Genomic DNA, 12,150 nt, shown 5'->3' on the forward strand with positions numbered 1-12,150 from the left:
TTGTGGTGATGCACTCCAGTCCCTCTGGTGCTCACCGGTTGTGGTAGTCCTCAACCGTACCACGTGCTCCACCTGTAGGGCCACCCGTGTGTAAATGTAGCCACAGAAGAGAGAGAGGCAGGCAGTCTGGCCAAATGAGCCCCTCGACCGCCTGTTGCCTAGACCTGTTCATGGTCACCTTGGCCAGGCCTGGGAGCAGTTCCCCCACGGAGACTCTCCGACCTACCCGCTCCCCTCTGCACCGGGTTCCCAAAGATCAGGAGCATAGGCCTGATGTGCAGCCAGAAATCGAGGAGCAGCCCCTTCAAACAGTGGAAAAGGGGCTGCAACCTCCCGCACCCTAAACGTGGAACACGGACTCCACCAGGCTATGTAACAGGCTTTTTGTTGCATAGCATATGACTCCTGCCTATAAAGCAATGCCTCAACTGTCATGTTCAACTGTCCATGAGCAACTAAATTAGAGATTCCAACATATGAAATTGAGGGTCAGGAAAAGACCAGTTGGTCCATCAAGCCTGCCCCACATCCCATGATGGTCAGAGCATCCTGACGAGACACTTCCCATGCATATAATCTCCTGGGAGAGGCAAAAAAAGAGAAAAGTAACTTTAACGAATTCACTTTTTTTAAAGACTGTAATTAGGTTGATTATCTACTTTCCTTGTTGAGTCCAATCCACCTTGCATACTTTCCGATCACTGCCATTCTTGTATCCTTCAGTACTCTCTCAGCCACGGCTCAGTGGGGCGCACCATCACCTCTGAGTCAGGAGGTTGTTGGTTCAATCCCACTCCGGAGACTTGAGCACAAAAATCTAGGCTGACACTCCAGTGCAATACAGAAGGAGCGCTGCACTGTCGGAGGTGCCGTCTTTCAGATGAGACGTTAAACCAGGCCCCATTTACTCTCTAAGGTGGACGTAAAGAATCATAGAATGGTTACGGCATACAAGGAGGCTATTCCGCCCGTTGAGTCTGCCAGTTCTCTGCAAGAGCACTTGGCTAGTCCCATTGCTCTGTGGGACTTTTAAAAAAATCATGTGGCACTATTTTGAAGAAGAGCAGATGAGTTATACCTGGTGGTGTGGCAAATATTTATCCCTCTTTCAACATCACAGATGATCTGGTCATTGTCACATTGCTGTTTGGGGCATCTTGCGGTGCACAAATTGGCTGCTGCGTTTCCTATATTACAACAATGACTACACTTCAAAAAGTTCTTCGTTGGCTGTAAAGTGCTTTGGAAGGTCCTGAGGTTGTGAAAGGCGATATAGAAATGCAAGTATTTCTTTGGACCTGAACGATTGATTGAATGTTCCTCTTGTTCACCAGTAAGTTGTGGTGTTGAGCTGGGCGGCGCTTCTGCTGTTCCAAGTCTGGTAGGGATGGCGCTGTTCTTCATGCACACACTCAATCCGCAAATGTGAAGCTCACATCTCTGAGCAGTTGGGATATGGCGACCTGGAGCTCGTCTTCCTCCGCCTCCTTCTCCACCACCACCACTACTCTTTGAACATCTGAAGCCCCCTCTCTGACCAGACCCAACCCTGTCCCCCAAAACCCAAGAGCTTCTTGCAGTCATTGCGGGAGGAGGGGGGGGGGAGGGGGCAAGAAAAAAAGAAGGCGCCAAGAGCAGAGCCCAGGAGAGGATTGCAATTGCCGAGGTGAGCTTGGATTTGAACTGCGGGCGGCCGGTGGGGTCGAAGCACACACTGGGGTAGAGACGTGTTGGAGGAGCTGGTCATTGGGGTTGTACGAGATCTGGGGCTCAGGGGCGGGGCTGAGTGGGGCTCCCAGACCCTGGGCTGGAGGTGACCCCAACAGCGCTGAGTGTTGCATGTTCCTCTCCCTCCCCATTTACTCCCAGTGTCTGCAGCGGACCTCCTAACAATTCTTTTTGTTTCGGCCTGAGCTCTACAAAAAGCTCTACCTTTGATCCTTGTCATGTGTCGGGCAGAAGGTTGGAATTGTTTTGATCTCCTTTTTAAAAAAAAAAGAGTAATTGTGGGGGGTTTCGGAAATTAACTCACAAAGTTTTTAATTGTCAAGATTTCCCCTCCTCCCCAATTCCAGCTTTTGTGGTTAAGGACTGCTTCCTCCCCGTTCCCTTCTCTGGATCAAGTTTCAGTGGGAATGAGGTTTAAAGGAGTGGGAATGAGGTTTAAAGGATTGTAAACGTTTCCAGATCCCATTGGTCTTTCTGTGGCACCTTGATCAGCTCCAGTGTCATAAAAAGAGGATAGCTTTTTTTTTACATATATAATGGCAGTGTTTTTAAGAGACAAAACTCGTTTTGAACTGTGCTTGAACCGACCCTGCAAAAAGGTTAGATCCCACGGGGTGATAGACCAGAAAAAATATGAATCTAGGGAAATCCGAGCTAGTAGGCGAGGAATCTACTGATCTTTCCATACCTTTATTTTTTTAAATAGACTATATTTATCTTTAGTGAGACTGTGTTTTCTGTTTGGGAACATCCCCTGTGCAATATTTGCAAACAATTAGAGACATATGTTTTCATGTCAAGTGTGCAAGAAATACCATAAAAATCCGATGGCAGTTAAGTGCATTTAATGCTTTTGTTTCCCCCAGTGGTATAATTATTTTTGGTTGGATTTCTGTCGCGGTTCTGATGGGCTTCAGATGCAAATAATGTGCCTCGTTCCTAAGTACATGTGTTACGTCAATTTTTGAAATCACATGCTTGATTTGGAGCCTTTTGTTACAGTAATTCATTCATGCTGTTAAGGTAATGGGTTTTATTAGATGAGTGAAGCTGGTACAGTGAAAAGCAAGTTCTCCCTGTGCTTGTGAGGTGTCTAGGAAAGATTACAGAGCAAAATTACAACTGGCACTTAAAAGTTAGCAGAATACCTCAGTACCAAGTGACCCCGTCAGGGCTTCTGATTTTAATTCCACAAAATAATATGACTTGGAATTTTCCAATTCATTCTGAATGTTAATGGCGCATCTAGCATGCTTCCTTCCTCGTATATATTTATCGTACTGTGTTCACGTTGACGGAAATTTAAAGCAATTTCATTTAAGTTCATCCAAAACTCTGCAGCCTGTATCCTAACTCGCACCAAGTCCCGTTCACCCATCACCCCTGTGTTCGCTGACCTACATTGGCTCCTGGTCCGGCAACGCCTCAATTAAAAAATTCTCATCCTTGTTTTCAAATCCCTCCATGGCCTCGCCCCTCTCCCTAAATCTGTAACCTCCTCCAGCCTTTACATCCCTCAGATCTCTGCGCTCAACTAATTCTGGTCTCTTGTGCATCCTCGATTTTAATTGCTCCACCATTGGTGGCCGTGCCTTCAGCTGCCGAGGCCCTAAGCTCTGGAATTCCCTCCCTAAACCTCTCTGCCCCTACCCTCCCCACCTCTCTTTCCTCATTACAACACTCTTTAAAACCTATCTCTTTGACCAAGCTTTTGGTCACCTATCCTAATATCTCCTTGTGTCAGTGTCAAATTTTATTAGTTAACACTCCTGTGATTGCCTTGGGATGTTTTACTACGTTAAAGAAGCTATATAAATGCCTTAATAATGTACATAAAAACAGAAATTGTTTGGAAACACGTAACAGACCAATTAGGTTGGAGATGTAGACCTTTCAACTTGAGGTCCAAACTAAAACATTAATCTGCCTTGTACCTTTACAGCAGCAGATAGACTCACCTATATATTTGTATTTTTCTATTGGATTTTCAGCATTTGTTGTTTGTTTTAAACCACTAAATTTTAAGTGCCATTTGTAGTTTAGTTCTGTAATCTTTTTCAAACACCACACAAATACTGGGAGAATGAGCTTGCTTTGCTCTGTACCAACATCACTGTCTATTAACGCACGATCAACCTAAATAAAGTGACTGAATTACAATAGGAAAAGGTTCAGAATCATAGAATCATAGAAAATTAGGAGGAGAGGGAGAGGGGGTCGTGGGGCTGGAGGAGATTACAGAGATGGGGAGGGGCGAGGCCATGGAGGGATTTTGAAAATAAGGATGAAAATTTTTAAATCGAGGCGTTGCCAATGTAGGTCAGCGAGCACAGGGGTGATGGGTGAGCGGGACTTGGTGTGAGTTAGGACACGGGCAGCCGAGTTTTGGATCACCTCTAATTTACGTAGATTAGAATGTGGGAGGCCAGCCAGGAGTGTGTTGGAATAGTCAAGTCTAGAGGTAACAAAGGCATGGGAGAATGAGCTTGCTTTGCTCTGTACCAACGTCATTTGTCTATTGACGCACAATCAACCTAAATAAAGAGACTGAATTACAGTAGGAAAAGGTTCATCGAAACATTCAAAATCAACAATGTGATTTCAAAAATTGACATAACATATGCACTTAAGAATGAGGCACATATTTGCATATTAGTGCCTCTTATCACAACCCCAATAGAGATCCAACAAAATATAATTGTTTCAGTGGAAAAAATGATACCATTAAATGCACTTGCGAACATCTGAAAATGAAGGAACAGGAAATGACCCACTGGTCCATCCACCCTGTCCCACACAGTTGTGAGGGTTGTGCATCAGACACTCCCCACCCCACCTGGAGTTATGCACCCTCCTGGGAAAGCCAGAAAAGAACAGATTAAACACAGGCTAATTAGGGGAGGGGACAAACTGGAAAATTCTTAGTTGATCAAAGCTAGTCCAGGAGATAACATTGGGCCTGATGTACGTTACTGAATACTTACCTCTTGTACAAGGTGATCACTGCCCGGCCAGAAGCAGGTCTAGCTCTCAGTGGGTAGCACATTCGCCTCCGAGTCAGAAGGTTGTGGGGTCAAGTACCATGCCAGGGACTCGGGTGGATGTACAAAATCCCATGGCACTCTTTCAAAGAAGAGCAGGGGAGTTCTCCTCGGTGTCATGAATCAATATTTATCCCTCAAAAACAGTTTATCTGGTCATTATCACATTGCTGTTTGTGGGAGCTTGCTGTGCGCAAATTGGCTGCTGCATTTCCCACATTACAACAGTGACCACTTCAAAAGTACTTCATTGGCTGTGGGATACTTTCGGACGTCCGATGGTTGTGAAAGGCGCTATATAAATGCAAGTCTTTTTTTTTCTTGAAGCAACACAGTGTATCAGCATTCACCGCATGAGCTTGCAGCCTGTTCCACGGGTCCGCTACTTTCTGGGGGAAAATTGATCGGCCTAACATCCAACTGCCCTTGGATAACTAAAGGTAGCGACGCAGGTTAGCAAGGCCCTGAAAAAAGCAAACCAAGCACTGGGGTTCATTTCTAGAGGGATAGAATTGAAAAGCAGAGAAGTTCCGTTAAACTTGTATAGAACCTTGGTTAGACCACACTTGGAGTACTGTGCTCAGTTCTGGTCTCCATATTATAAAAATGATATAGAAGCTCTGAAGAAAGGTATATTCTTTCTCAGTTCTGGTATCGTGCAAGGATTATACCAGGACTATCAGGAAAGATTGAACTGGCTTGGGGCTCTTCTCTCGTGAAAAGCCAAGGCTGAGGGTGACCTGATAGACCTCTTTAAAATTATTAAAGGGTTTGATGGGGAAGAAGTAGAGATGTTTTCAGTTGTGGGGAAGATCAAAACTAGGGGCCATAAATATAAGATACTCACTAATAAATCCAATTAGGTATTCAGAAGAAACTTCTTTCCCCAGAGAGTGGTGAGAATATGGAACTCGCATCACAGGGAGTGGTTGCGGATAATAGTATGATGCATTTAAGGGGAAGCCAGCTAAGTACACGAAGCAGAAATGAATAGAAGGATATGCTGCTAAGGTGAGATGAAGAGGTGGGAGGAGGCTTGTGTGGAGCATAAACACCGGCATGGACCAGTTGGGCTGAATGGCCTGTTTCTGTGCTATACATTCTATGTAACTTGCAAACGTAACTCCTGGGCTTCCATAATCCTATTTAGTTGAAATAATTTGGTCCACATAAACACAATCTAGTCTGTTCATAAATTTATAAACCTCGATCAAATCACTCCCAAACCTGCACTTCTCTAAAGTACAAGAGACCCAGCTCATTCAGTCTATCTGGGTAGCTGTTGGCATCTGTATTTCTTGCACACAGCTTGACGTGTCTCCAAATATTGTGCAGGGAATATTAATGTTTTAATTTAAATGTCCCACCACAGTTTTCTTACCAAGCACAGAATATTGTACATTTCTGGATTTAATGCAAAAGAGTCATAATTCTTAAGCACAGTGAGCTGTGGAGTATTTCCCACAAGTGCAGTCAAACTACTAATGAGCTCATCTTTGACAATATGCTATGGGCATTAATGATGAAAAGCATCAAGAATGGACGACATTCTAATTAAATAGAGGGTGGCAGATACAGAAAACGACACAGAAACCTTATAAGAAACATAAGAAATAGGAGTAGGCCATTTGGCCCCTCGAGCCCGCTCCGCCATTCAATAGGATCATGGCTGATCTGATCATGGACTCCGCTCCATTTCCCTGCCCGCTCCCCATAACCCTTTACTCCGTTATAGCTCAAAAATCTGTCTATCTCCGCCTTAGATATATTCAGTGACCCAGCCTCCACAGCTCTCTCGGGCAGAGAATTCCATAGATTTACAACCCTCTGAGAAGAAATTTCTCCTCATCTCAGTTTTAAATGGGCGGCCCCTTTTTCTAAGACTATGTCCCCTAGTTTTAGTTTCCCCTATGAGTGGAAATATCCTCTCTGCATCCACCTTGTCGAGCCCCCTCATTATCTTATAAGTTTCAATAAGATCACCTCTCATTCTTCTGAACTCCAATGTGTATAGGCCCAACCTACTCAACCTATCTTCATAAGTCAACCCCCTCATCTCCGGAATCAACCCAGTGAACCTTCTCTGAACAGCCTCCAATGCAAGTATATCCTTCTATAAATACGGAGACCAAAACTGTACACAGTATTCCAGGTGTGGCTTCACCAATACCCTGTACAGTTGTAGCAGGACCTCTCTGCTTTTATACTCTATCCCCCTTTGCAATAAAGGCCAACATTTCATTTGCCTTCCTGATTACTTGCTGCATACTAACTTTTTGTGTTTCATGCACAAGGACCCCTAGGTCCCTCTGTACTGCAGCACGTTGCAATTTTTCTCCATTTAAATTATAATTTGCTTTTCTATTTTTTTCTGCCAAAGTGGATAACCTCACATTTTCCCACATTATACTCCATCTGCCAAATTTTTGACCACTCACTTAGCCTGTCTATATCCCTTTGCAGATTTTTTGTGTCCTCCGCACAATTTGGTTTTGCACCCATTTTTGAATCATCAGCAAACTTGGTTACATTACACTCGGTCCTTTCATCCAAGTCATTAATATAGATTGCAAATAGTTGAGGCCCCAGCACCGAACCATACGGCACCCCACTAGTTACTGTTTGCCAACCAGAAAAAGACCCATTTATCCCGACTCTCTGTTTTGTATTCGTTAGCCAATCCTCTATCCATGCTAATGTATTACCCCCACCCCATGAACTTTTATTTTGTGCAGTAACCTTTTATGTGGCACCTTATCGAATGTCTTCTGGAAATCCAAATACACCACATCCACTGGTTCCCCCTTAACCACCCTGCTCATTACATCCTCAAAGAACTCCAGCAAATTTGTCAAACATGATTTGCCTTTCATAAAACTATGCTGACTCTGCTTGATTGAATTATTCTTTTCCAAATGTCCTGCTGCTGCTTCCTTGATAATGGACTTCAGCATTTTCCCAACGACAGATGTTAGACTAACTGGTCTATAGTTTCCTGCTTTTTGTCTGCCTCCTTTTTTAAATAAGGGCATTACATTTGCAGTTTTCGAATCTGCTGGGACCTCCCCAAAATCCAGGGAATTTTGGTAGATTGCAGCTAATGCATCCATTGTCTCTGCAGCCACTTCTTTTAAGACCCGAGGATGCCTTTAGTCCCATTATTTTGCCTCAGACTGTCATGAATCTTTGGAATTCTCTATCCCAGAGAGCTGTGGAAGCTGGGGTTATTGAACATAATCATGGCTGAGATAGACTGTTTTGATCTATAGGGGAGTCAAGAGTTATGGGGAACAGGCAGGGAAGTGGAGTTGAGACCAAAAGGGGCCAAATGGCCTACAGCTGATTCTATTTCTTATGTTCTTAAAACTTTGCGCACAGTATATAATTGTAATAAAATGTGCAATAGAATTTCTTCTTAAAAATAGGTTGACACAGCATGTTGATGCTTCACTATTGTTGAGGTGAGGGCAATATAAAAGTTCTTATCCACAGTTCCCTGTGAGTTTCTGATCTCAACTGTGCTGTGAGGCGCAGAGTAGAGCTAAGAGTCTCGTCAGAGAGAGGGATTGGAGGGGAAAGTCTGTTCCTACTTGCGTTCCATCAGCTGGTTCAATAGCGGCATTGGAGTAATCAGCCTTCCATCCTCTTGACTGAGGACTGGTGCATGATGTAGAAAGACATGAGGCAAACTGAATGAATGAATGTTTTTTTTAAGGGAAGGGTTTATAATACAGATGCATTTAAAAAGAAAAAAAAGAAAGACTTGCATTTATATAGCACCTTTCAACCACCAGATGTCTCAAACTGCTTTACAGCCAATGAAGTACTTTTTGAAGTGTAGTCACTGTTGTGATGTAAGAAATGTGACAGCAAATTTGCACACAGCAAGCTCCCACAAACAGCAATGTGATACTGACCAGATCTTCTGTATTAGATGTTGATTAAGGGATAAATATTGTCCACCTGAGAGAGCAGACGGGGCCTCGGTTTGATGTCTCATCTGAAAGATGGCACCTCCGACAGTGCAGCACTCCCTCAGCAGTGCACTAGAATGTCAGCCTAGATTTATGTGCTTAAGTCCCTGGAGTGGGACTCAAACCCACAACCTTCTGACTCCATGGTGAGTGTGCTACCCACTGAGCCACAGCGGAAGGGGAAGCTAGATAAGCATACGCGGGAGAAGGGAATAGGGGGTTATGCTGATAGATAAGAATGGGAGGAGGTGCCAGTGGACCACGGACTGGTTGGGCCGAATGGCCTGTTTCTGTGCTGTATATTCTATGGTAATTCTATGTAAAGGAAGCAATTTAGTCCTAAACTGCTTTGCACATCTCCCAGTGGTAACACCATAAAAACTGGAAACAGTTAATAGAATGAAGGGCCTCGAGAGAAGGAGAAATTAACGGCAAAACTTTGAGTCCTGCAGTCCTTGAAGAGGACTATACTAATTTGTTTCTTAGGACTTATGATCTATGGTGACTTAAAGGGGGAAAAACATCTGGCCAAATTGTGTTGTCCTTAGTTTTTTTTATATTGGATAATCGACTGACCAAGCTTTTGGTCATCTGTCCTAATATCTCTGTGTCATTCAGTGACAAATTCTGTTTGATAACCTTCCTGTGAAGCACCTGAGGACATTAATGCAAGTTGTTGTTGCTGAGATCTCTGTGCTCCTCCAATTTAGGCCTTTTGCGCGTCCCCGATTTTCATCGCTCCACCATTGGTGGCCGTGCCTTCAGCTGCCGAGGAACTGATCTCTAGAATTCCCTCCCTAAACGTCTCAATCTCTCTCTCCTCCTCCTTAAGTCGCTCCTTAAAACCAACCTCTTTGACCAAGCCTTTGGCTACCTGTCCCACTACATCCTTATGTTTGGAATTCTCTACCCCAGAAGGTTGAGGATGCTCAGTCGTTGAGTATATTCAAGACTGAGATAGATAGATTTTTGGACATTAGGGGAATCCAGGGATATGGATAAAGGGCGGGAAAGTAGAGTTGAGGTAGCAGATCAGTCATGATCTTATTGAATGGCGGAGCAGGCTCGAGCGGCTGAGTTCTTACCTGGCTCTGTGTCACATTTTATTTGATAACGCTCCTGTGAAGCGCCTTGGGATGCTTTACTACGTTAAAGACGCTATATAAATGCAAGTTGTTTATTCACAGATTGAGTGTTAAAGATTTTGACATTTGATAGCAACTGAAACTCAGTGCGAATCTCATGGCAATAGCATTACTGCAAAAAGTTCAGAATTCTTCTACTCCACTCTTCTCCTGCGATATGGTTCCACGGATATATGTAGCACGCGTACCACGTCACCTGGGTAACCGTTCCTCAGTCGTGAACTCTGATGGGCTCTTTGACCAGCGTGAGAGTGGTGGCAATCATAAATCAACTGCGATTGCATCTTCCCCCAGTGTCCTATGTTCTTGTGTTCCTATGTCAGGGTCAGCGAGTCCTGAGTCCCCGTTCAAGGATGTTGAGGCCAATTCTGTTGAACTACTGCCACCCTGAGCAAGATCAACTCCCTTGGCACAGACCAGGATCCATCTGGAGCCTTCCCGATCTGTATAGTGGTAGCACCATAGCCGATGGTGCATTGCTCGCTGAGCTACAGCGGATCCATTACTAATTCCTCCGTAATCACAAACTCTGCTTTCTGAAGATGCTAATAAAAATTGCTAAATTTAAGATTCCTATTTCAACATAAAATACTGGAATGTGTGTTATTTATTACATTTAGCTGATAATAAACAAGTTATGAGCCTAAACTTTCAGTACCAGAAATCTTGGCCAACTTGTCATGTGATATTTTTCTTCATTTGAGTTTTAAAGTGCCTATATATTTCAATTTTGTGGACTGTTGCTGACTTTTTTTAATTCATTCACAGGATGTGGGCGTTGCTAGCATAGCTATATCATTTATTGCCCGTCCCTAATTGCCCTTGAGAAGGTGGTGGTGAGCTGCCGCCTTGAGAACTGAGTGACTTGCTAGGCCATTTCAGAGGACAGTTAAGAGCCAACCAACATTGCTGTGCGTCTGGAGTCACTTATAGGCCAGACTGGATAAGGGTGGCAGATTTCCTTCCCGAAGGACATTAGTAAACCCAATGGGTTTTTATAGCAATCCGGTAGTTTCATGGTCACCATGACTGATACTAGCTTTTTATTCCATATTTATTTAATTAACTGAATTTAAATTCCCCATACAATGTGGTTTAATGCAGGTCTTGGGAGAAATGGGAGGAAAATTGTTACCGGGGAGGAAGAAGGGGAAGTCTGTTTTGATACATACTTCTCTCTATTTGCTTAAAGGAGTATTGCAGGAGTTTCAAGTCTCTGGCAATTTATTGAATGTATTCTACTCAAAGAAAGACTTGCATTTCTATAGCGCCTTTCATGACCACTGGACATCCTAATGAAGTACTTTTGGAGTGTAGTTGCTGTTGTAATGTATAAATCTGCAAAAACTCCCATCAATTAATGGACACCTCATGTTTGTATTGCTCAAAAGAAAGAAAAGCTTGCATTTCTACAGCGCCTTTCACCCCCCCCCCCCCCCGCAAAGCGCTTTACAGATAATGAAGTACTTTTTGAACTGTGGTCACTGTTGCAATGTAGGAAACGCGGCAGCCAGTTTCCACACACAAAGCTCGCACAAAAGGGCTGCGCACTCAAAACAAAATACAGACAACAATGCAGTTGGGTGAAGGACAAGATTTAGACAGTCATATTGACGGCAACGTGTGCATGGGCCACCCAGCAAGATGGGAACATACTTTCCCAATCAATAATGGACCCCCTACATTGCACACTATTTTGGGTAGGATAATGACCTGTGACCTCATGGTATTTATACAGAGACCCATCCTAAGTCACTTTGTACACTGGGAGTGGGGGTGGGAGGGGGGGATGGGGATGGTTGGGGAAGGTATTGAATGACTCATCTGACTCCTACAACTCTGAACAGGTGTTTATTTTAGCCACCTGTGGTGGATCTCCCATTCCTCCGAGGTGGGCAGCTGCAATAGGAAGGGTGGATAAGCGCGCCGAGACAATATAAATACAATTGGAGCATATAACTCCACACTGTTGGCACTGCACTGAGAAGTCGCAACCGATCCAAATTCCGAAGCACAAGTTTGACTGCGGTTATGAGGGGCTATCGACAATGCTGGCATTCCAGAACCCACATTGCAGTGTCTGCACAGCACTGAAAGAAAAGGGATTGAGTGACTAAACACACAACACGATTTGGACAGGCTCATATTTCTTGAGGCTATTTTAACATTTGAGACAGGCGAGAGGTATTATTTTGGGGGGAGGGTGGGCAAAAGCTTGTTGGCATCCTGGGGTTTACATTTGCAATCTGTACAGCCATCCAG

The 12,150-nt window shown here is 44.0% G+C and overlaps 1 protein-coding gene across 2 annotated transcripts in view; it reads left to right on the forward strand.

The window, feature by feature from the left end:
* Positions 1-1,390: 1,390 nt before the first annotated feature.
* The window catches only part of farp1 (FERM, RhoGEF (ARHGEF) and pleckstrin domain protein 1 (chondrocyte-derived)), a 478,172-nt gene continuing 467,412 nt past the window's right edge, over positions 1,391-12,150 (forward strand). For both annotated transcript variants that reach the window (XM_070891767.1, XM_070891768.1), the window contains exon 1: positions 1,391-1,666. The gene's annotated coding sequence lies outside the window, so the exon portion shown is untranslated. The remainder of the gene's footprint in view (positions 1,667-12,150) is intronic.

The sequence above is a fragment of the Pristiophorus japonicus genome, chromosome 10 (assembly GCF_044704955.1).
Source record: "Pristiophorus japonicus isolate sPriJap1 chromosome 10, sPriJap1.hap1, whole genome shotgun sequence".
In the NCBI taxonomy this organism is placed as follows: Eukaryota; Metazoa; Chordata; class Chondrichthyes; family Pristiophoridae; genus Pristiophorus; species Pristiophorus japonicus.